Source organism: Marmota monax, unplaced genomic scaffold (genome assembly GCF_021218885.2).
Source record: "Marmota monax isolate L192 unplaced genomic scaffold, Marmota_monax_Labrador192_F-V1.1 WCK01_AAM20220418_F8-fsc00022, whole genome shotgun sequence".
NCBI classification, from domain to species: Eukaryota; Metazoa; Chordata; class Mammalia; order Rodentia; family Sciuridae; genus Marmota; species Marmota monax.
The window spans coordinates 8,653,132-8,676,223 of NW_026695215.1; the positions used below are offsets into that span (position 1 = coordinate 8,653,132).

Consider the following 23,092-nt stretch of genomic DNA (forward strand, 5'->3'; position numbering starts at 1 on the left):
ATTGGCCTCATTTTTAAGAAAATAGGTTTACTTGTACACTAAATCCACCCAGACAAACTGGAGGTCTGGCTGTGTAGGAGCCAGAGAAATAAGATAGCATTGAATTTAGTAGGTATTTTTGATAGGGGAAAGGTTTATGGAACATGATTATGCACAATTCACTTATGAAAGAAAATGTTCACATTGAATTAAACTATAAACTATTACAGTTAATAGTCTGAGATATTAAGTAAAATACATAAAGTTCATAAAATCAAACTTTACCGAACATACAGAAATTCAATGGTGTCTATATGTATGTAACACAATTGCTTTTAACTTATCCTAAAACATTTAAATTTTTTTTTGCTATAATTCATAGTGCAGACATCTTTCTGATATTCAGGTTTTCCACTTACAAATGGGATCCACTTGTAAATCCATTAAAGGTGTTTTTAATAGAAAAATTGAAAAGACCCTGGAGGATTACTCTCGGAAAACAGTAAATCCGGTATCTTTCCTTTCTCTACTTCCAATCATAGTTTTCCTCCCTTGTTAAAGCTCCCCATCAGGAAAGCAACTTCTTCATATTTTTCTAGTAGCCTTACACTGTTTCAAAATTCTTTAAGAGTATCCCATAGAGCAACACTTCCTGAACCAAAGAAGTTGATATGGCAAAAATCTAAAACAACTACTTTCTTTCCAAAGTAACCCTGGAATTTCATGAAATCAGTCTTCATTTCCTAAAGTCATTGTACCAGTAAAAATTTGGTCTGCTCTGAATGACCCCATATGGCTGATTGGCTCAGATGGCTACCTCAAACCAAGACTGCACTGGCTGTTCCAGACAAAGGTGCCCCAGGTCACCCCTGTGCTACCTGAGCCTGTTTCTCCCTACACATCATGCTTCTGAGAGGTGTTTCATTTCTTTTAAGTGGCTCCCAGTTCTGCTTTTAGAAAGTAGCTCTAAAATTCAACTTTCAGAATGGTATTGATGTATTCTTGTTACATATCTTTTATTGGCATCTGTATGAGTATTTTATATGGTATTTTTCAACGAAAGAATATTTTCTTGTCATATTGGTGAAAACATATACAGAAAAGATGTGATAAAAATGTCAGTTATTACACATTGTTTTCTCTCCCATTATCCAGAGATTAACAATTTCTCTTATACAAGTGCACACAAGCATATCAAGGCAAAAAAGATAGAGCTTGTGTTGGTTGGTTATTTTTATTTTCAAAATAGTAGCATAGTGTTATACGTTTCCTTTCACTAGCTTTGGTTCACTTAATACATCATGGATAACCGCCTATGTCAGGGGATATTCATCTGTATTTTTCTACTTGGGTACACATATCTAAACAAATTTTTACAGAAATGGAAACAAATATTACAAGCTGATTTCCTATCTTTTAGAATAGCATTTTTCTTCTTTGGATTTATGTCCCTGAGTTTGGCATATCTAACACACTTTTTTCCCCTGTTCTTTACTGAGGTATCGTTGATAAGTAAAAATTGCATATATTTAAAGTGAGGGATGCAATGTTTGATCTACACTGTGAAGTCACTGCCACAATTGTGGTAATTATCACGCCTATCATTTCACAGAGGTATCTACTTTATTTTTGTGGTGATAATACTTCATATCTACTCCTGGTGAATTTCCAGTATACAGCAGCACCTCATTGTTGACTGTAGTCACCTATAGTCACCATGCTGTACAGTGATTCTGTTGCTAGTCAGTGTCTTGGTCCCCACCTTTGAGGGAATGAAAGGCATGAGTTACATTTGAAAAATTATGCCAGAGGTTTCTCATCGCTCAACATCTCCTTGTTGGACTTCCCAACTGACATTAAACACCAGGAAGGAATGAGATAACACAACCAATGGGAATCTCTCTCCTCGTCGGTAAGTCTTCATCTTGTGAATTGCTTGACTAAAATCTCACAGGTGAGCCACTAAAATAACAAGGGGTTCTGCTAGCTTGACACTCCCCACATGCTTCCAGGGGGCCCTGGACTATAACTTTTTCCCCAAGGAGTGTCCTGATTGTGAATAACACATGGTGTCAGTTCAGAGAAGTGAAAGGTTAACCTAAGGGAATGCCACACCTAAGAAAGTGGGTTACACCACAATATATTTATATTTTCCTTTGGCATTCTAAACACTTTTCCTCACATCACCCATCATCACGTGGAGTCTGACTGGGCACCTGTCATTGCCATGGGCAGGTGATGTTCTCTTGAGGAGTCCTTTCAGGAAGAACAGCCTGCCGTCCTAGTTGCTGGGTGTCACTGACAGCCAAACTCCTAGGGGTCATCTTGGTCACGAGAAACCACGTTGCTCCTAGCCAGGCCATGCCTCAGCCCTCTCCCGGTGACTCAGGGCAGCTCTGAAGGTCATCGGGCTTCAGAACTTCCTGCAGGGCTGGCTGGAGCTTCTAGTGAGATGGCACTGGTCCTCCAATCCTCTAGCAGCTTATCACACTTTATCTCTTTCCTTCCACCTGAAGGTTCTCATACACACAACCACACTCATCTTTTCCTGCCTCCTTCTTCAATTTCTCCTTTAAGAGAAATATCACATTGGTCAGTTTTTCTTTGTTGTGACCAAAATACCAAGAACCACTCAGAGGAGGAAAAGTTTATTTTGGCTTCATGGTTTCGGAGGCTTCAATCCATGCTTAGCTGTTCCTATTGCTCTGGGCCTCAGATGAAGCAGAATATCCTGGTGGGTGGGCACAGCAGAAGAAAGCTGTTCAGCTCACACAGCCAGAAGGAGAGGGAGAGGGAGAGTGGGGGGGAAGGGGGAAGGGGGAGATGGAGAGGTGGGAGGAGGAGAGAGAAAAAAAGAGAGAGAGGGAGAGGGAGGGGGAGAGAGAGGGAGGGAGTGGGAGAGGAGAGAAGATAAACTCTTCCAGGGCATGTCCCCAGTGACCTACTTCCTCCAATGAGGTCCCATCTCCCAGTATTCCATTCAGCTGTGAATGGATTAATCCAGAAAATGGATTAATTCACTGATAAGGTCAGAGCTCCAATCATTGCCTAGCATTCCTACTTCTGAAACTTGCTGAATCGAGGACCAGGTTTCCAAAGCATGAGACTTTGGGGACATTCCAGTCCCAAATCATAAATGAACATCATCTAAGCTTGAAATTTTTTAGCCATCATCATCAAGATCCTTCCCTCCTACGCATGCGATGAGCAGGGTTTTCACATTTATTTCTTTACCATGTCTCCCGTGGTTGTCTCCTTTCTTTTCCTCGTTCCGATGTTATTGCTGCACCTAGAGAGTTGAAATAATCCTCCTCATCTCCAGCTGTATCTTTCCCATCTACTTTGCACTGTAGAACGACTCGTTCTTCCTAAACGAATGTCTCATCACATAATGTCCCTCATCCAAAGCATCAGACATTCTGAGTGATCACTAGTGTTCTTCATCAAGATTTTTCCAGTTCCCTTCCCTCTGGGCACATAGTAGGACTGCTTTTTCTCCAATGGTGTGTAATTGAGTGTGACCACAGAGCTTGCTTTGGCCAATGAAATGCAGGTGCGATTAGATGTCACTTCCAGGTGGTAGCCTTTAAGAGCCTTAGAATATTGGGTGCCACTATCACAAAATGCCAAATTGTCCTTTATAGAAAGAAATTTCCTACAGTTCTGGAGGCTGGAAAGTCCAGGTTGAAGGCACCGGCAGGTCGGGTCTGGAGAGGGCCTTCCTGCAGCACCCTCAGGTGGCAGAGGGGACAAACCCTGTGTCCTTCTATGGGAAGAGGCAGAAGGAGGGAGAAGTTAAATGGACGTATTCCCTCAAGCCCTTTTTAGTCCCTTTAGAAAGGAGTGGCCTCATGGCCTAATAGCCCTTAAAGGTCCCACCTCTCCATATTAGGAATTATGTTTCAGCATGAATTTGGGAAGTGATACAATTCAAGCCCAGACCCTGTGCACACAAGACTTGGTCCCATTTCCCTTCCATGTGATGCTGCAGGTAGTGGGATGTCTCTGGTGGTTCCCCCGGGGTCCCTGAAGCAAACCCCTCACTTCCTTGAGAGAAGCATGTGGCAGGAACCAGAGATGAACCCTTTCTTTGGTCTCCTCAGTCCATGTCGTAACTTGTCTATCCTTTATGGTGTGACCACGATACAACTGAATCCCTCTTGAGCCTTTTATTCCAATGAACATTATTCCAAACCCTCCATTTGCTGCTATCCCAACTTTCCAAGATGTCTTCTCTTCTTTTCTTAAACAATCCCCAGCTCTAGTGAATCTGATCTTCTTATTGTTTCTCCCTATAATTTATTCCCAAGTCACTTCTGATCACGTTTTTCTATTTCTTGGACGTCTGTCTCCTCCCATTTTCTCTTCCCACTTAAATTGTTTGCTGCCTTCCAGGCAGGCAATCAGAATCCTGCTCTTTCATGAAGCTCTCCTTGCCCACCCCAAGGGCCAGAGGTTGTGAAGTCATGGGGCCTTTTGAAGTTGCATGATATCAAGTGAACAATCCATGCTGCTTCGTGCCTGTCTCTAGAGGCAGTAAAGAACATGACCCCTGCCCCGGCCCCTCAGAAAGCAGTATTACAATATCCTGAAATAGGATTTCAAAATGGTCTGAGTCCTTTATCACTATTCACTAAGAAACCACATGCACATTCTTCTAATTTAAAGTTTATCAGTAATGTCCACCATACAATGCAGCATGTCAATTATGCTAATCAAATGTGTCCCTATTGTGACACATGTGGTCTATGTTAATATTTATACAAAGAGCTCTTATACCATATAATTAATATTATTGTGTTTTTTTAACATTATGCTAAAACACATACATCATTATTAACACTTTATGTTAGACATAGAATTATATTTCTTTAGAATACCAAGTTTATTTCTTATATTTTCATAAACAGTTTTTTTTAATGTTAGCCATCTAATAGTTTCACACCCCATCTCCATAGGCTGTCATATTGATTTTCATTCCCATATGTAAGCAAAATCATAGGTATCTTACAGCATTTGAAGTTAAAAAATGTACATATCCAATTGCGATCCACCTTAATTGAAACTGAAAGGAAGCTTAAGGGACATGTTCTACTGATAAAATACAAAATTTGTAAAATAATTTAAAAATCAGTATATGAGTAATGCCCTTGGGTATTAAATAATACCCTTTGATCTGGCTTAGTTCAAATAATACGTACATATCTGTATGTGGCGAGGCAGGGGAAGAGAGAGAGCATGTGCACAACTTCTGTTTTTGATTGAGCACTTCCTTTGATTGATATATTTGCACTAAATCCTTATGGTTATTAATTTTAATTGAGAGTAAAATTTAGAGTTAATTTGCAGATATTGATGCTTTCATTTTTAACTTTCCTTAAATTGCTAAAAGTTATTTGCTTTAGAGCATTCAAGTATTCATTCAACAAACTTTTATTGAGCACCTATTAAGTGCCAATCACTATGCAACTCGCTAGGGATATAATGATGAATAAAATATATTCTTTAGCTTCAAACTACTCACAAGCTAATGAGATCATTAGTGACTGTAGCAATTTTACCCTTTGCTCTAATTATCATGTGATTTCTGGAGTACTTTCCAAGCTTAGAGAATTTCATCTAAATTCTATCCATGCAGAAGCAGAACTCTGTACCTTTCCCTTCTATGGACAGTTGTGGTATAAGAAACAGCAGAATAGAATAGACATTATGATTGCTGTATGTATATAGGTGACTCTGACCAGTGTGATTCTGCAATCTGTACAATTAGAAAAATGAGAAATTATACCCCCATGATTCAAATGTAAGAATTGCCAAGATCATTGTAATATCATGAATAGCTAATAATAATAAAAAAACAGTACTCAACTTGGAATAAAAAGATTGAAATTTGTATTGTGGCTTAGTTATTCCCTCATCCATCACCTTTTGAAAAAACAATTAAATTTTGAGTATTGTTTATTCTAAAATGGATACAAATTTATCTCATAGACTGTATAGAGGATTACAAATTAACAGCTATGAAAACAGTATCATGTATGACTCTAATGTGTTTTTTAATAATCTTCATACTATGTAAATTGTTTCTTTTCTTTCTTGAGTTCTTTGGGAAAGAAAAAGTTACTGGGACTATTTCACTGACTAAATTTTATAGCTGAAATGAATTCCTTTTGAATCAACATCATCATTTTGCTGGTTACTAATTTGCTGTACTCCTCTATTTATCACACAGTGGGCTAGTCTGCATATTCAAATCTATTTCTTAACCTTAAGTAACCTTTCAACCACATAGGTAATGTTCAAAAAGCCAGTGCCCAGGTTGTATTGCAGACCGATTACATCCAGATCTCCAGGGAAGGACCAGCCATCAGTACTTTATAAAGCTCCTCAGGTGATTCCAATTAAGTTGAGACCAACTGCTTTGATTAACTATCTCATTACATATAAAAACACAGGAAATAGAGACAGAGACGTTCATCTCCATTTTGTAGAGAGGAAGCAGGCTCAGCTAAATCAAAGACTTTATTAAATGTCACAAGGCTCACCAGGACCTTGGATTCAAACCCGGTTCTCTCTGGTTTCAGAATTTAGATTCTTTTTCCTGTGCTCTTTCCTTGTATTGTCAATCTTCTTCTGCTGGCGCTCAAATTGGAGGGTCTAAGACAGGAGAATTCTGAGAACAGCTAAATCCTACACTTTTAAGATTCCTTTTTCCCTTTTGGAGTGCTAGGAATCAAATCCAGGGCCTTGGGTATGTTTATCACATGCTCTCCCACTGAACACCTCTGGCCCAGAGAAGTTCCCTTCTTCACATAGCATACTTTCTGTAAGCATGGATTAACATTTTAACCTGAGGTGTTTTGAAATTTGGCGATAAAAATGTCCCATCCCAGATAACAAAGGAAGAAGCTTCATTATTGAATGTGAATAATGGAGATGCTAATTCAATATGGTGTAAAAAAAATGGTGGGCAAAGGTGAGAAGGAAAGAAATATCAGTGTAGTAATAGCTTTTAGAAACCAACTAGGAATGCTGACCTTAACCTATAATTATTCTGGAATATATTGTTTCCATTTACTTATCTTCAAACTTTATATATTATTTTGTATTTGGTTAGAATCTTGTAAATGAAAGTAACATAAATGTAAACTTTTAAAAAATTCTTAGATTTTTTTTGAGTCTCATCCTTTTAATATCTATTATAGCTCAGTCACATTTATTGTGTTTACTGGTTTATTTAATAATATGCCAAATTAGTCTGTGTTTTCTGATTTTTATTCTCTGACTTTACTTTTTTCTCTTTTGGCTTTACTTTCTTTAAGATATTTTAGGTTTTATGTTATCCATACTTTTTTCCCCCTATGGTTTTGGAAATTGCTCTAGTTAGAGTTCTTATTTGGAAACAGTAGAAATCTACTTTCACCTGAGCAGAAAAGGCTTTACCTTTAATGAGAAAAGCAATTATGAGAAGCTCCTAAAATTGTTGACAAGGCTAACAAATTCTGCTAGGAAAATAGGCAGGACCAAAGAAGGCTGGGCAGCTAAGAGTACAGCTAAATCAGGTCCCAGATACATCCCATTGGATACCACCATGGTCCAGAAGAGCATCTTGGCTGTAGTGTAGAACTCCATAGCCAACAGACCTCAACTCTGAACCCCTGAATGTTGCTTCTCTGTCTCTGCCATTGCTACTCTGCCCTGGGAAATGGACCTTGTTCTTTACATTTTGCTTCTTTGTAAAGATGTCTATGGATTCAGAGACCTAAGTGGGGTTATATGTTAGGCAGGCTCAAGTCTTATTCTTATGCACCAGCCTCTAGAGGGCCCAGGAAAGAAGCAAGCAACCCAACCATTTGAACTTCTATGCTCTGAAGGGAACTCTGCTTCTACCAACACATGCCGCAGAATCCTTCATTTGTAGGAAGGGAGTTGAGGTAGCAGGTAGGCAACAGAAGTAATAAAAAAAGATAGAGAAAGAGAGAGAGGGACAGAGGGAGGAGGAAACAGAAAAGGAAAGGAAGAAAGAATGAAGAAAACCATGAGTTGAGTTTATAATTTCAGTTTTTCCAGAAAATATTAAAATATTACCTCAACATTATATCTTTAAAAATAACAGTCCAAGTTAAGCCATATCTGTACAAAATTAAGAACATTCTTTACTTCCTCTTATACATGGTTTTAGTCAGCTTTTTCACAACTGTGACTAAAAGACCTAAGCAGCACAATTGGAAAGGAAGCAAAGTTTATTTGAGGGCTCATGGTTTCAGAGGTCTCAGCCCATAGAAGTTTGGTTCCATTCCTTGGGTTAGAGGTGAGGTTGAACATCATGGTGGAAGAGTGTGGCATAGGGAAACAGCTCACGTGATAGATCAGGAAGCAGAGAGAGAGAGAGATTTCACTCTCCAGATACAAAATATAAACCCCATAGCCACACCCCCAATGAACCACTTCCTCTAGCCACACCCCACTTGTCTCTAGTTACCACTCAGTTAATCCCATTAGGGATCAATCCACTGATCAGGTTAAGGCTATAATTCAGTCATTTCTCCTCCAAAACTCTTGCATTGTCTCACACACGTGAGCTGTTGGGGTATACCACATGTAAACCACAACACACCTTTTCCCACCTTCTCCTGACTTGAACTGGCTATTGGAAATCCCTCTGCTCTTATTATGCCATATTGATTCTATGATGCACACTCATGGAGACACTGTGGAGCAGGCTGGCTAAGGACCAAGGCTGTACAACTAAACTGCCTGTATCCCATCCTTCTTCACCATCCAACTGTATGGCTTTGAATAAGTTACTCAAGCTCCCCATACCTCAGCTCCCAGCTCTGAACAATGAGTACAATGATAAAACCTGGCTCATAGCATGGTGTGCAGATTAAATGCACCAAATCATTTAAAATATTTAGATAACTCTTGAGATAAAGCAGATGCTCAACAAACACTTAGCATTATTATTTTTTAATTGTATGTACTGATTTCTTGAGCAGCTTTCTTTCTCTTGGTTTCAGTTGTGGATTCTCTTCTTTTCAGTTTAGCTTACATTCTACACTGCTTCCCTCCTTCACTGCTTTCCTGCTAGGAATTCTCAGTCTCGGGAAATGCCTGAGTGTGAGTCTGGTAAGTCTTTATCTCATACTTACCTTTAAACTGATGGTTTCAGGGTTCTAGCTACAAAACTTATTCTCCCTCATAACTTTAAAATAGTATACCCGTATCTTCCATTTCCAATATTAATTAAAATAAATCTGTGAGCCAATTGTTTTCTTCTTTGCCAAAGAATATCCTTCTGTTTTTCTCTTGCTATTCTGAGATTTTACTACAATGTGGCTAGGTATGGATAGTTTAACTTGTTTGGTTCTCACAGAGAGGTTTAGCCCGAGCTGATTTGAATGGATGACAGTTCATGCCAGAGTGTGAGAGTTTGCTTCCGCAGGTCTCAAGTTTCTCACTCAGTGACAATGGACTTGGCAAAGCCATGTTCAGTGGGTAAAGTGTGACTATAGTCATAAAGGTTTTATTTCAACACCGCTAATTTTAAAATTAGAACACTCTTAAGAGCAAATTAAGGTGTTAATTAATTAATTAATTAATCTGGGATAGCCATCATAATCAGGGACACATGTAACTCTTTTTATAGATAATTCATTAGAATGACTTTTAGTGAAATGTGTATATTGACCCTTGTCAATCACTTTAAGTTTGTAGTCAATCAATCAGAAAGTAGATATAAATATAAGGAAAAAGAAAAATTAAATATCTCAATGTGAATATTTTATTCTACACTCAGCAATTTAATGTATGATTAAAGTATCACCAAAGATATGTAAGGCAAAAAATATGGACACTCTCGGTAAAGAAAAATAAATCTGGATTTCTATTTAACACTATATGGAAAAGTATACTACAGGTTGAGTAAATACTGATATAGAATATAAAGTGAATCAAATGTAGCATAGAAAAATTTCTGTGTGATCAGGAGTTGAAAAGCACATCTTAAAAAAAAAAAAAAAGCATTAAAGGTAAAAAATGTATTACTTTGATCATGTCCAATTAAAGGATTTTGGGACTCACCTCAGAACATCAAAAGCAAAGATAGAGATTTGGGAAAGATAAAACCAACAAGCAATAATAACAACTATGTAGGAATAAATCTAACAAAAGATGTGAAGATTTCTGTGTTGAACCATACAACCATATTAAATTATATGAAACAGGACTTAAAACATTTATGTGACTCCTTAGAAAGCAGTTTAACATTACTAAAATGAAAATTTACCTGCTTCCTGACCCTGTATTTCTGGTACTTAGGTAAATAACCAAGAGAAATCCACTAATGGTGTACATGCTTAACACAAGACACTTAAAATATCCACATAAGTGCTGTCCACGAGAGCAAAACACTGTGAAAAAAAGATCTAAAGGCACATCAATAGCGGGGAGCGGTAAGCATGGAATATGCACATATTCACATCCAATAGGATGCCCTATGGTGGTCAAAATAAACAAGCCACAGTAACCAAAACAATCATAGCTGAATGTCAGCAATGTAGTATATACTATTAAGGGAGACAAGTAGTCCCCATAGAAGAATGATGTGGTGCATGGTATCTTTTCTATCAAGATGAAATAGAAAGCATAAAATATACTTAAAATATATATGCTAAAATTAAATTAATAAATGCCAATATGTGCATGTGTATATATTTGGAAGGGATACTGCTGTGTAAAAGGAAAGCAAGACAATAATGGGCAAGAATCAGGATGACAGCTGCCTGGTTTGGGGTGACAGGTGGGTGATTCAGAGTATAAACTTAGATGTAGAGCATTTCCATCATAGACTTTTTGAGGGATTGTGATTTCCCACATACTTCTTATGTTATTAAAATTAGTAAATGGGTAATCAAAAGCAAGCAAGAAGGCTGGGGTTGTGGCTCAGTGGTAAAGTGCTTGCCTAGCACGTTTGAAGCCCTGGGTTCTATCCTCAGCACCACATAAAAATAAACAAAATAAAGGTATTGTGTCCACCTACCACTAAAAAATAAATATTAAAAAAAGCAAGCAAGCAGGACATGCACAGACCAATTAAAACTCTGGAGTAAATCAATTTTGTGTGCTCATAGTCTAAGAAAGAGATTAAAGTTAAACCAAGCCGAAACGAATACCTTTGGACCACACAGAGAACAGAAGATGTGTAATTTGCTGCCCACGTCAGCTTAAGCTTTCTTTGGACAGTGATCAGGTAGTTCAGATGTTCTGAGAAACTCAGAGATCAACAGCCCGTGCCACTAAACACAGCCAGTCTTATGTGCTATTTTATCCCAAGGTTTTGGATCTGAATATATAGCATCGTAACTACGCCGAATGAAACTAAGCTTCAACATTTATGCCATGGCAGAATTTTCTGGAGGTAAACTCTGCCTGGGACTTGACACAGCCATCACCCTAACGGCATCCCTGAACCATGTGTAATTCCCCTGCCTCCCTGGCTGGATTTCACTCTAGTGATTGACTGACGTGCTCTCCTCCCTCCCTCCACACTCGCCTGACTAAGTCCTTTGTATCCTGTCATTTTCAACTTAGATGTCACCTGGGAAACCTTCCCGACCTCCCTACCACCCACTCCTGCCTGGACTAAATTTATCTCTCTGTGCTCTGGAGTCTCTATGTTGCAGAATTTAGAAGATGAAATCGCTTCCCAGACAGAGATCTTTCTTGGAGGGCAAAAATCTGTACTCCATGCATCTTAGTCTCACCTTAATTTGACTGCTCATCAAAGATCAATGCTTTCTTCATGTACAAGTGTATTTCTTTATGTGCAATTTAGGAGTCAAGTAAAAGAAAACACTCTACTTCTGATATTTTTTGTGCTACTGTGTTTTATAAACTATTTGCAGTTCTGTTTATCTGATGAATACTATGTGAGATCTGCAAATCATTCATGTTCCTGCAGCTGACCGCTCTCCCCACCTTAGTCAGAAATACCACGTGTTATAGCTCTGGCTACCATTTAGTCTGTTACCAAAGGCACCCATCTCACTAGAGAGGGGCTCATTTTCCAATCAGACATAATGAACCTTTGAGGAAGTGCAGCACTTGGAAGAAAACACTGCTTCATGGAGTTTATTTCAACCCATTGACCACATGTCAATGTTTATAAAGACACTTGCTTCCTCTGGTATCACTGGGTGGGATTTCCCTATAGATTTCTGGAATTCCAGAATGCTTTAGAATTTCTTAGAGAAATTAATTAGCACAAGATATACCTATTGCCAAATTATTTTATAATCGGAATCCAAAACTCCCAGAGAAAGTAATTATACCCTAATAAGTGATTGGTGATGGGATTAATCTCTCTTTGATATTCATATAGAATATAAATGATGACAGCATAAGAATTCAGAAAATTTATAACACCCTAAAATATTCTAGAGCTCCTTTTTATTTATTCTCACGAGGAGATTCTTTGCCCCACCTATGTTAATAAATATACCTTAGAAAGATAATGTGGTTAATGGAAAGGGAGTGAGGTTTAGATTGAGGCAAAAAAAAGTTTAAATCCTGGTCTCAGCCTGTCACTTTAGTTAGTTACATACAGCCTCAGTCTCCCCAGTGCTAAAATGGAGAGAGATCTGTGCTGTAGCTTAGTTTTCATAACGCATTTGGCACACAGTGGCAAGCTGTCATGCTTACTGGACATGACAGGAAGAGATTACCAATTACCTAGTTCTTTCTTCCTTTCTTCTTTGGATGGGCTTAGATGTTTAGATGTCTGTACATCCTTTTTCACAGTGAGTGTTTGTGAGTGTGAATGATACTCTCTGTAAGCCATCACTATCAGCTGGGGAAAATAGCCTTTCTGTGACACGGGTGCTTTCTGACTTCCTCTGAGTAACAGTTGGGGTTTATAACTGGCCTGATTGCAAACGGTATGCTCAGTTTGTAGAAATGGTTACATAACCAGAGGAAACAGGGATTCGGAGATAAACATGCTCCTTAATACTTTGAATGCATAGGTTGCCAAGTGAAAGAAAACCTGTTCATTTCATTCAGATTGGTTCCATCAAAACCTTGCACACAATAAACAATTCTAGATTTAATCTGCACTTTTCCATGCTGCTTTAGAGATACGTCTTCATTTCTGAGCCTAGTAGTGAAACTTCCGATCAGTGCTTGCTGTGAACGTGATGCAGAGAGTGTGGGGAGATGGGCTGGAGATTGGTACGGCTTCTCCCCTGGCCGAGGAAATGTGCTCCTTTCTTTATGCAGATCTGTAAGTCTTTCCCCAAGGTTAGAATTTCCAACCAAAAATCATCCTCCAGGTTTTCTTTAGCTCCCATCTCTTCACTTCAAATACATAGGTGACTTTTTTCTTCCTTCAAAAAAAAAAAAACTTTCTTCCTGATTCCGAATGAGGATTTAGTTAAATGCCTGTTTAAGAATTGATGAGTAATTTAAAGGATTTAGGGGAACATTCGGTGCTATTATATGCAAATACATGCCATGCATGGCTCCCTATGTCATTAACCTGACAGTCATTTCATGCATGACTCCCCATCTTATTAAGCTAGCAGTATGGAATATTTGATTTACTAAACTGGTATGAACTACTTAGTGTGCTAATATAGGAATATAACTTTTAAATTTCTTTGGAATAACTATCTTCGAAACAGATTCTTGAAGACGATAACATTATTTTGACAGCTGTGTTCAGTTTCTAAAAGTCTATTTTAGGAAGCATCTTATAACTGGTGGAAATGTACCTGTGTGATTTGAATGAACCATACAATAATTGAAAATGAAAACCATCATAACAGTAAGAGCTCTTGGAATTTTGCAGCGAGGGATTCAACAACACAGGTAAATAAATTTGGTGGAAACGTTTGCTTCCAGACAGGATGTGTAACAGTGTGTGGTTGCCTGATAGTCTGCCGCTAGGCTCCCAGTTACCATGATGCTCTAAACACTCTCTTTACAGCCAAGGCCCCCCTGGCTTTTCCAGCTTTTGTTGCCATAGCAGCATTCGTTGGCCATTGGATTTACAGGGAAAAAAAAAGAGGGGGAAGGGGGCTGCATATTTGTAAAGTTGGTGCAGTGCCAGATGTAGCAGGAATTATAAATTCAGGATGCTGGAGTCTTCCGTTAGTGTCCATTTCAGCTGGCGCCTAATGTCACCCACATAATCACAAACCACTTTGTCATCATTCAGACCAGCTGCATGAAATGAGACAAAGGGAAATTTAGCAGCAACGAAGGGAATGGTAATTTAGAAGGCTTTTAAATGATGTTTTCTATGTTCTTCAATCAACAATATTTTAAAGCCTTTAATTTTTTTTTCTTATAATAGGATCTCCACGTTGTTGCTGGCTTGCCTGATGACATATTAGCACCAGGTTGGCCAAAAAAATGTCAGAGACTAGAAAGGAGGTCAAATAGATAAATGCAAAAGGAGTTGAAAGGAAATATTTACAGTCATCTTCATTTCTGCTAGACTTTTTGCATTTCAATGACATAGGTAAATGTGCCTTTGCTCTTGGACAAAGGTATAATTTGAACGGGAATGTTCAATGTTTACCAGATCCGCCTTCAGTGCAGACTTCCAGGTCTGTGATATTATGTTCATCGCTCTTTTCAGTCATGACACGTATTTCAGAGTTCACAAGGCAACAGGGAAAAAAAATGGTCATGGGGGAAGAAAACCACGTGAATAACCCAGAGAAGTTGGTGAACTGCGACATGTGCTGAGCTCACATGAGCCATGAATATGGAAGGGGGCTGGCCGGGCCAGGAGGGGAGAAGGATGTTAGGCGGGGAATTTTTCCAAGAGAGAGGGAATATAAAATGTGTTTGCTTGCAGCAATTCCATGATTTTGGCCAGGATACCCACTGGGATATACAACGGATGAAGTAATCTGTGAAAACTGGAATGGTTATTGGTAGATCGTTGAAAATAGAGAAAGCTGTTACCAAAGAGTCTTTTCTTGGTTAATTTTCCTCTTTATGAACCCTTTATCCTCAATTGTCAATAGTGCCTACATATGAGGATAAACAATTAGATGGATGGAATAGGACAAGGATCCCAGAAATCAGCTCACCATTATCTGGGAAACTGGTCAATCGCAGCGGTGGGCTTGCAAATCAGTGGGGGAAAGGAAAGACTTCAGATTGGGGACAATCTATATGGAAAAAAAAAATAATAAAAGATTTATATACTACACCACAGGGGAAAAAATGGAATTGAAATTTGAACAAAATAACAGTTTAAAGGAGGTATTGATTTTTTAAACAAGCAACGAAAGTACAAATTTTAAAGCAGAAATAACATGTTTGTTTGACAAGGGACAATATAAACACAATGAAAAGACAAGTTAAAATCCAGGAGAAGATATTTGTAACACAATAGCTGGCAAAGGATTATTTATCTGAATAAGTAAATCACTCCTATAAGTTAATAAGAAAAATAATTTTTTGAAACTCGGTTAAAAGTGGCTAAATAATATGAACAGATCACTCACAGAAGGACCATAAATAGCCAAAGATCACATGGAGATGCTCAGATGGTGAACTATTTTACCAATATCAGATTGACAAACATTTAAACTCTGACAATACCAACGATTGGTATTGATTTGGAAAAACAATGCTGGTAGGAGTTCAAAATGTTATCAGGGCTCTGGAAAAAAAAAATTCAGCACGTTATAGTGACATTTAGATGTATCTCTCTATAGGACTGAGCGATTCTATGTGTGGCATGGTGCACACAAAATGTTACAATGTTTATTAAATGGCAAAATGCCACCTATTCATGATGTGTTTATTATGGGATATTGCATGCCACAGTATATTGTGTAATACTGCATTAAAAGGGATGAAATAGTTAAGAGTTGAATAAATGAGGGAAAAATGTTGAGTAGAAAAAACAATTTTTAGTATCAGATACAAATTCAGATGCCACATGTAATAATGTAAACATACTATTATGTTAATATAAAAGAGGCAGTTTATATAACTGTCTATTAAAGCACAAAAACACCCATAAGAAGAATATACTCCTGATAAAGAAAAATTGCACACTGGATTAAGAAGGGCAAAAGAACATGAACTGAATCTGTAATGATTTCTACCTTTGAAAAAAAAAAGAAATAAAGGTAAGCATACAGTAAGTCCTGGCTGATGCAGGAGCACTTCACCCTCTCTGACGCCCTGTGGCTGAAATAACCAGGTTCTGAATCTGAGCAAACCCTGAGTCTCAACCCCACAGCAAATGTATAGGAAATATGGAGAACAGAGGAGCATCTCAAAGCTCACCTAGCATTCTAAGCAGTGAAATCCAGAAACTGCTTCCAACTCCAAAGACGAATGTCCTACCTCCTTCTTCAACAACAACAACAACAACAGCAGCAGCAGCAACAAAAACACCATTCAATGGAGGGGGGAAAAAGATGAAGGTGAAAGTTGAAAAGATACCTAAAAGTCCTATCGACCAATGTGAACCTGAGGGTCTTATATGGATACTCCTTTAAAAAATGTAAAAAGTAACATTTAGAGAGAATATAACAAACTTCTGAAGTGGGCTTATTTCTCTTAAAATAATGGGCTCAAGTTCCATCTATTTTCCTACAAATGACATAATTTCTTTTTTTCTTTATGGATGAATAAAGCTCCACTGTGCATATATATATTCCACATTTTTTTTATCCATCCATTCATTTGATGGACAAGTAGACTGGTTCCATAGTTTGACTATTGTGAGCTGTGGGGCTGTTCTCAGGGGTATGTGTGTATCACCGTAGTGTGATGACTTTAATTCTTTAGGATAAATACGGAGTATTGGTATGGCTGGGTCATGACTGGTTCCATGCCTAGTCTTTTGAGGAACCTCCATACTGATTTCCATAGTGCTTATAGTAATTTACAATCCCACCAACAGTGTAAAAGTGTTCCTTTTCCTCCACATCCTCTCCAGTACCTAAGGAAAAAAAAAAAGTGCGTGCTGGTGGGGTGGGAGGGTCTTATGAAAACTGAAAGGATATTAGTAAAGAAAAGTGACCAGGGAGAGTGAGGAGGGAAAGAAAAGGGTGAATATTGGGGAGTGATATTGGCCAATTTATATTGCTACATTGTGTGCATGTATGAATATGTAGCAACAAATCCCACCATTATGTACAACTATAATGCACCCATAAACATAAGAAAGAAAAAGTTACACTTAGAGACAATTGGAAATATGAATACCAACTGCATATTTCATGCTATTTTAGGTGTGAAAGTGATAGTACAATGAGTTTAGAACTATATAGTCAATAATTGAAGATAGCATTGAAGCCAACATTCCCAGTTCTTTTTTTTTTTTAACTACTAATTAAGATCAGAGAGAGAGCAAACAGCTCTGAGCACATTCCTAGAGTGAACAGAAAGGCCCATTCATTCTTTCATTCAGCCACAGTGTAGAGAAGCCATCATAGTTCTTATGTAATACTCTTTAACATGCCAGAGATAAGTCAACCATGGAGCTGCTCAAAGTCTATGAGAGAAGAGAGTAAACAAATACACCCCCAAATAAATGATTGGTCATCTACTAATAAGTGCTAGACAGAGAAATAGAACAGGCAAGGGTCAAGAAAGGGAGAGTTTTTATTTCACATCATGCCAGGGAAGGCCTCTGGTAAGCAGGTACTATTTAAGGGTAAAGATCTGAAGGACACACAGATGTGCCAGTACCTGGGACCTGGAGATTTGGGGGCACAGGGAACAGCCAGTGGGACCTGAGGTGGAACCAAGGCTGGGTGATCTGGGAGGGGAAGAGGTCAGATGGGGCTGGAGAGACAAGAGGAGAGTGGGATATCTGCCCAATTTTTGGCCCAATGCTCCGGGGCCCAGAACCACAAATATACGGAGCACTGGAGGAACCCAGCAACCCCATCAGGGTAGTGCCCAGGACACATTGTCCATCAGATCCCTCATCAGACAAACCAGAGGGAGTGCAGGGTTGGATATCTGCGCCTCCGCCAGAGCAGTACTAACTCCAGAGATGGGAGTTCAAATCATTCCCACAGGAGTAAAAGGACCTCTTCCCAAAGGAACAGTAGGCTTATTATTGGGACGCAGCTCTTCTACTCTAAAAGGACTTATGATAAGTCCTGGGGTAATTGATCCCAATTATGAAGGTGAAATAAAAATTATAGCCAGACTGCGGCAGATATCCTAGGGAGACAGGGCACGTGGCGCCTGCAGAACCCCCCCAGTTCCCACTGCTTCCTCCCTGGACAACCCCACAGTCCAGGATGACACCCTTTCCTTTCTGTTTCTTGCTCATTTCTTCTGAGCGACCTTTTGCAATTCTCTAGGCTAAGCTGAGCATCGCCAGATGGAGTTTCAAGTGGTACCAGGCTGCTGACTTCCTCCTCAGTTGCATCATGCACTTGGAGTAACCTGGTGATTTCCTTCATTCCTGTCATAGACTGGGAATCTTTAAGGAACAGGTAAATCTATTTTATCCCTCAGATCTTGTGTCAGATATCAGATTTTTCTTTAAAATATGCAAAATTTTAGTTGAATGGAAATGTTAATTTCACTTGGAGTGTTAAGTACATATCCAAATTTTTAAATTTTTTTTTAATGTTTTATACTGCACTCCTTTAGTGAGTTGGCCATAGTTCTACATGAAACCAGGTGGGTCATTAGACCGAATGATACAATAGTCTGGTATATTCATGTTTTACAAAAAATGTAAAAAAGTCTCTCCAGTGTCCCTATATTATGTTGTGTATAAATCCTAAGCAGTAGAAAAGTTAGCAATTAAAAAATATGTCTTTAAAAGACAATTATTCAGTATATTGAACTGGTACTTTATTTTTTAAGAAACCAAAATTTAAATTACTGCACTTAGCATCATCGTATAATTAACTTAGTTGCATTCTTTTTAAATAAAGATTAGTGTATGGATAAATTACACTGCATTATGTTTTGTTTCTTCAATCTCGGTATTGAAAATATTTTAAAAATTCTATGCACTTCTTTAAAAATCCCCATCATCTCTACTATTCTACATGTGAAAGATCACTAGACACACTGATTAATCTACTAGCTTATGATTTTAATTTCCAGAAAAATGATTAGCATTTCTTAGCTTTTTATATTCAAACCACAAACACAAGCCCTTTTCAGAGGTCTTCAATGGCAAGTAATTTAGGCCTAATATTTTGCTACAGTAGACTGCAGTCTTGTCTATGTAACTCATTTAAAATATTCACTCTATTATCGTTAAGGCTTTGTTTATAACACAACTCAATTTGTTTGGAATAACAGCATGAATGACATATCTTAAAGAGTTCTTTTGGTTTTTATCTTTTTGTGATTCCTGTTATTTACTTTTTATGACTTGATTATATGAAAATGCTGAATATTACTTTTAAAAAATTTTTGCAATTAATTTATTTTGACTAACACATATTAATTAAATGTATTAATGGGCTTGGTGTGATTTTTCCACACATGCAGACAGGGCACACTGTTGCTATATAACCTCCTTATCTCTTCCTACCCTGCCCACCCCTCCCTACCTACAGTAATCAATGCTATACATCAAGGTCCACATTCCCTAGCTTCCTTTTTAAGACAGTTCATGTGGCACCTGTCTTTCTATGTCTGGCTGACTTCACTGAACATCATGTCCTCCAGTTCCATCCATTTGCTGCCAATGATGGTATTTTATTCTTTCTGGTGAGTCACACTGTGTTACATTTTCTTTATCTATTCATCTGTTGACGGGCACCTAGGAGGTTACTTAACGATTGTGAGTAGTGTGGCAATAAACATGGACACAGAGGGGTCTCTTTGGTATGCTGACCTCATTTTGTTTGGATATACACCCACAAGTGGGAGAACTGGGTCATATGGTAGATCTATTTTTAGTGGTTAAGGAATAGCCATACCTTCTCCCTAATGGAAGTACTAATTTGCATTTCCACCAACAGTGTTTGGGTTTCTTTTTTCTCCCCATCCTCTCACATCATTTTTTTAAAATATAGTTTTAGTTGTAGATGGGCACAATATGTTTATTTTTTTATTTACTTATTTTTATGTGGTGCTGAGGATCAAGGCAAGTGCTCTGCCACTGAGCCACAATCCCATCCCTCACATCTTGTTTTGATGGTAGCCATTATAACAGGAATGAGATGATGATACCTTATTATAGTTTTGATCCGCATTTCCCTAATAGCTAACGCTATTGAGCATTTTTTTTGGGGGGGTATACTTATTGTCCATTTATTGTCTTTCTTTTGAGAAGTGCCTAATCAGATAATCTGCTCATTGGCAATTGGATTAATTGGCTTTTGTTGCTGAGTTTCTTGGGCTCTTTACATATTTTGGATGTCACCTCTTTGTCAGAGTAATAGTGTACAAGTATTTTCTCCTATTCTGCAGGCTAATTGTTCAGTGTGTGTGTGTGTGTGTGTGTGTGTATGTGTGTGTGTGTGTGTGTTTTAATACCTTGGAAGAATATTACATGTATTAGAAATATGGCTTCCCCACCGAATTTACTGTAAAGTTGATTGTTTCCTTTGCTGTGTAGAAGTTTTTAGGTTTTTGTAATCCTATTAGTCTATCTTTGCTTTTGATTCCAATTTTTGGGGAGTTACATCCCCAAAACTCATTTGCTGTACCAAAATCTTGAAGTGCTTCCCCTATTTTTCTTCTAGAATTTTCAGGTCTTACATTGAGGTCTATGACACCTTATGAGATGGTTATGTCAGTGGTGAGAGGCTGAAACCTAGTCTTATTCTTCTGCATATGTGCAGTTGATTTTCCAAGAACTGTTTTTTGAACAGGCTGTCCCTTCTTCATTTTGTGCTTTAGTTACCTTCGTCAAGAACCAGTGGCTGTAGCTGTGTGGGCTTATTTCTGGAATCTCTAGTCTGGTCTATGGGTCTATGAGTTTGTGAAATGCCAGTCCCATGCTTATTTGATTACTATGGCTCTGTAGTGTCTTAACATCAGGTACTGTGACGCATCAAGGTTTGCTCTTTTTGCTCAAGATCTTTGGTTCTTCTGGGTACTTTGGGATTCCACATGAATTTTAGGATTCCTTTTTCTAGTTCTGTGAAAACTGTCTGATGGTATGAATGTTGGTGAGAATTTTATTGAATTTCTAAACCACATTGTGTAGTAAATACATTTTAACAATACCAGTTCTTGTAATCTGTGAACATTGGTGGTCTTTCTATTTTTGTATGTGCCTTCTTTAATTTCTTTTGTCAGTGTTTGGTAATTTTTATTGTAGAAGTCTTTTGCTTCCTTGGTTGATTTTATTCCTAAGTATTTATGTTTTATAGCGATTGTGAATGGGATTGTTTTCATGATTGTTTTTCTCAGCAAGTTCATTATTGATCCATAAAAATACTATTGATTTTGTATGCTGATTTTTCATATTGTAGTTTTGTTGGATTCATTTATCACTTTTAATACTCTTTTGGGGGGACTCTTTAGGTGCTTTTATGTATTGACTCATATCCTCTACAAACAAGAATAATTTGACTTCTTCCCTTCCTATTTGACTTCTTCCTTTCTATTTTTTTTCTCTTGTCTAATTGCTGTGGCTAAAACTTCTAGTGCTATATTGAGTAAAAATGGTGAGAGTGGTTCCCTAGTCTTATTTCTGATCCTAGAATTTATTAAGCTTTTTCCTATTCAAATACTGCACACTACTGACTAAACTGAATTGGTATGCATTGGCACAATCTTAAATTCAGATAAACATATTTATTACTGTGTTAATTACTTTATTCCCTGTTTTCCAGAAGAAGCATAAACTCATGTACACCTTCATTAACGAGATAAACATTAAATATATCAAACAGTGCTACTTGGAGAAGAATAATAAAGGTGACTATAATACAACAACATTTCCATTATGTTCATGGAATGCATTCATGGCAATATGAATAGCCGAGGATTCAATCTTTTCTGAGTGCTTTTAACAAAGTCTTTATGAAGATTAGTTTCCAGGGGAGAGAAGATGATGGATTAGGAAAAGGGTACATTTCTCAGCAATTCCTTAGTTTCAGACTTAAAAAGCAGGAAGACGGCTCCTCAGCAAAGTGGGTTACTAAGGGGAGGAACTGAAATTCAGTGCTAGTCAGTAAAAGAAACCACAGAGACCCAGAAAGTCAGAAACTTTGAACATAATATAAGAAGTAATATATTACAGATGCACCAACTTGGCTGCTGAGGGGAGGGGAGTGCAAACAGAGAGAGAGGAAAGCAAATGGGGTTAAAATGGTGTGGGGCAACCAGTGGGGTAGAGAGGAAGTCTGATCTTAATGGACCCAGAGTCAATTGGGGAAGTTGTTGAGTGAAAAGCAAACCAAAATCTCTAGGTCCATAGTGGATAGTTGGGCAGGAACCAGGGTCATTGTGTGGGAACAATTATAAGCACCATGTACCTGTGAGCAGAGTTGAAACATTGGAAACTCATAAAGTAAGTTGTCATTGGACCCAGCAGTCACCTTCTGTGGTCCCCAGAGTGTGCCTGGACCAGTTTGACTGAAATGGGTACAAAGAGGATTGTGCCTGGGCATCCAGGCTCTGGATACTAAGGCAACATGGCTCCTTTTGCTGCTGGTGTTCCATAAACACTCTTGGGAAGATGCCAATAATGGCCAGACAAGAGCGGCTGGTGAATGTGAAACCTGTGGGGTTTAGACTCTATACCGTAAAAGCAGAATTTATGGGAGGCCCCTGAGATACAGACATCCAACAGAGATTAGCATCTCCCTAGCAAAAGGAGGTGTGAATCAAATCTCAAATACCCACCAAGAGAGTTCCAAATGTCAGCCAAGAGCAACACCCAAATACTGGAACTTCCAGTTGATATCTCTGCAGTAGCCCAACTACTGGAGCACGCCTCATGTCAGCACCCTGCTCTGTCCCACCATATCCAGGGAGACAGGAAGCTGATAGCTGCTAGGATCAGCTTTAGCTCCTGGCCTCAATGAGTGGTGGGGTGAGGAACACAAAGACATTAAATTAACAACTCTAACCTCTGGCCCAAGGGGCAGAGCCCCAAAATAAATATAAGAAATGAAAATCCATCTTTGCATAT

The 23,092-nt window shown here is 38.3% G+C and overlaps 1 long non-coding RNA gene across 1 annotated transcript in view; it reads left to right on the plus strand.

The window, feature by feature from the left end:
* Nucleotides 1–17,602: 17,602 nt before the first annotated feature.
* LOC124084217 (uncharacterized) overlaps nucleotides 17,603–23,092 on the plus strand; it is a 49,646-nt gene continuing 44,156 nt past the window's right edge. The window contains exons 1-2 of the long non-coding RNA XR_006849058.2: nucleotides 17,603–17,653; nucleotides 18,336–18,470. This is a non-coding gene — a long non-coding RNA (uncharacterized LOC124084217). The remainder of the gene's footprint in view (nucleotides 17,654–18,335; nucleotides 18,471–23,092) is intronic.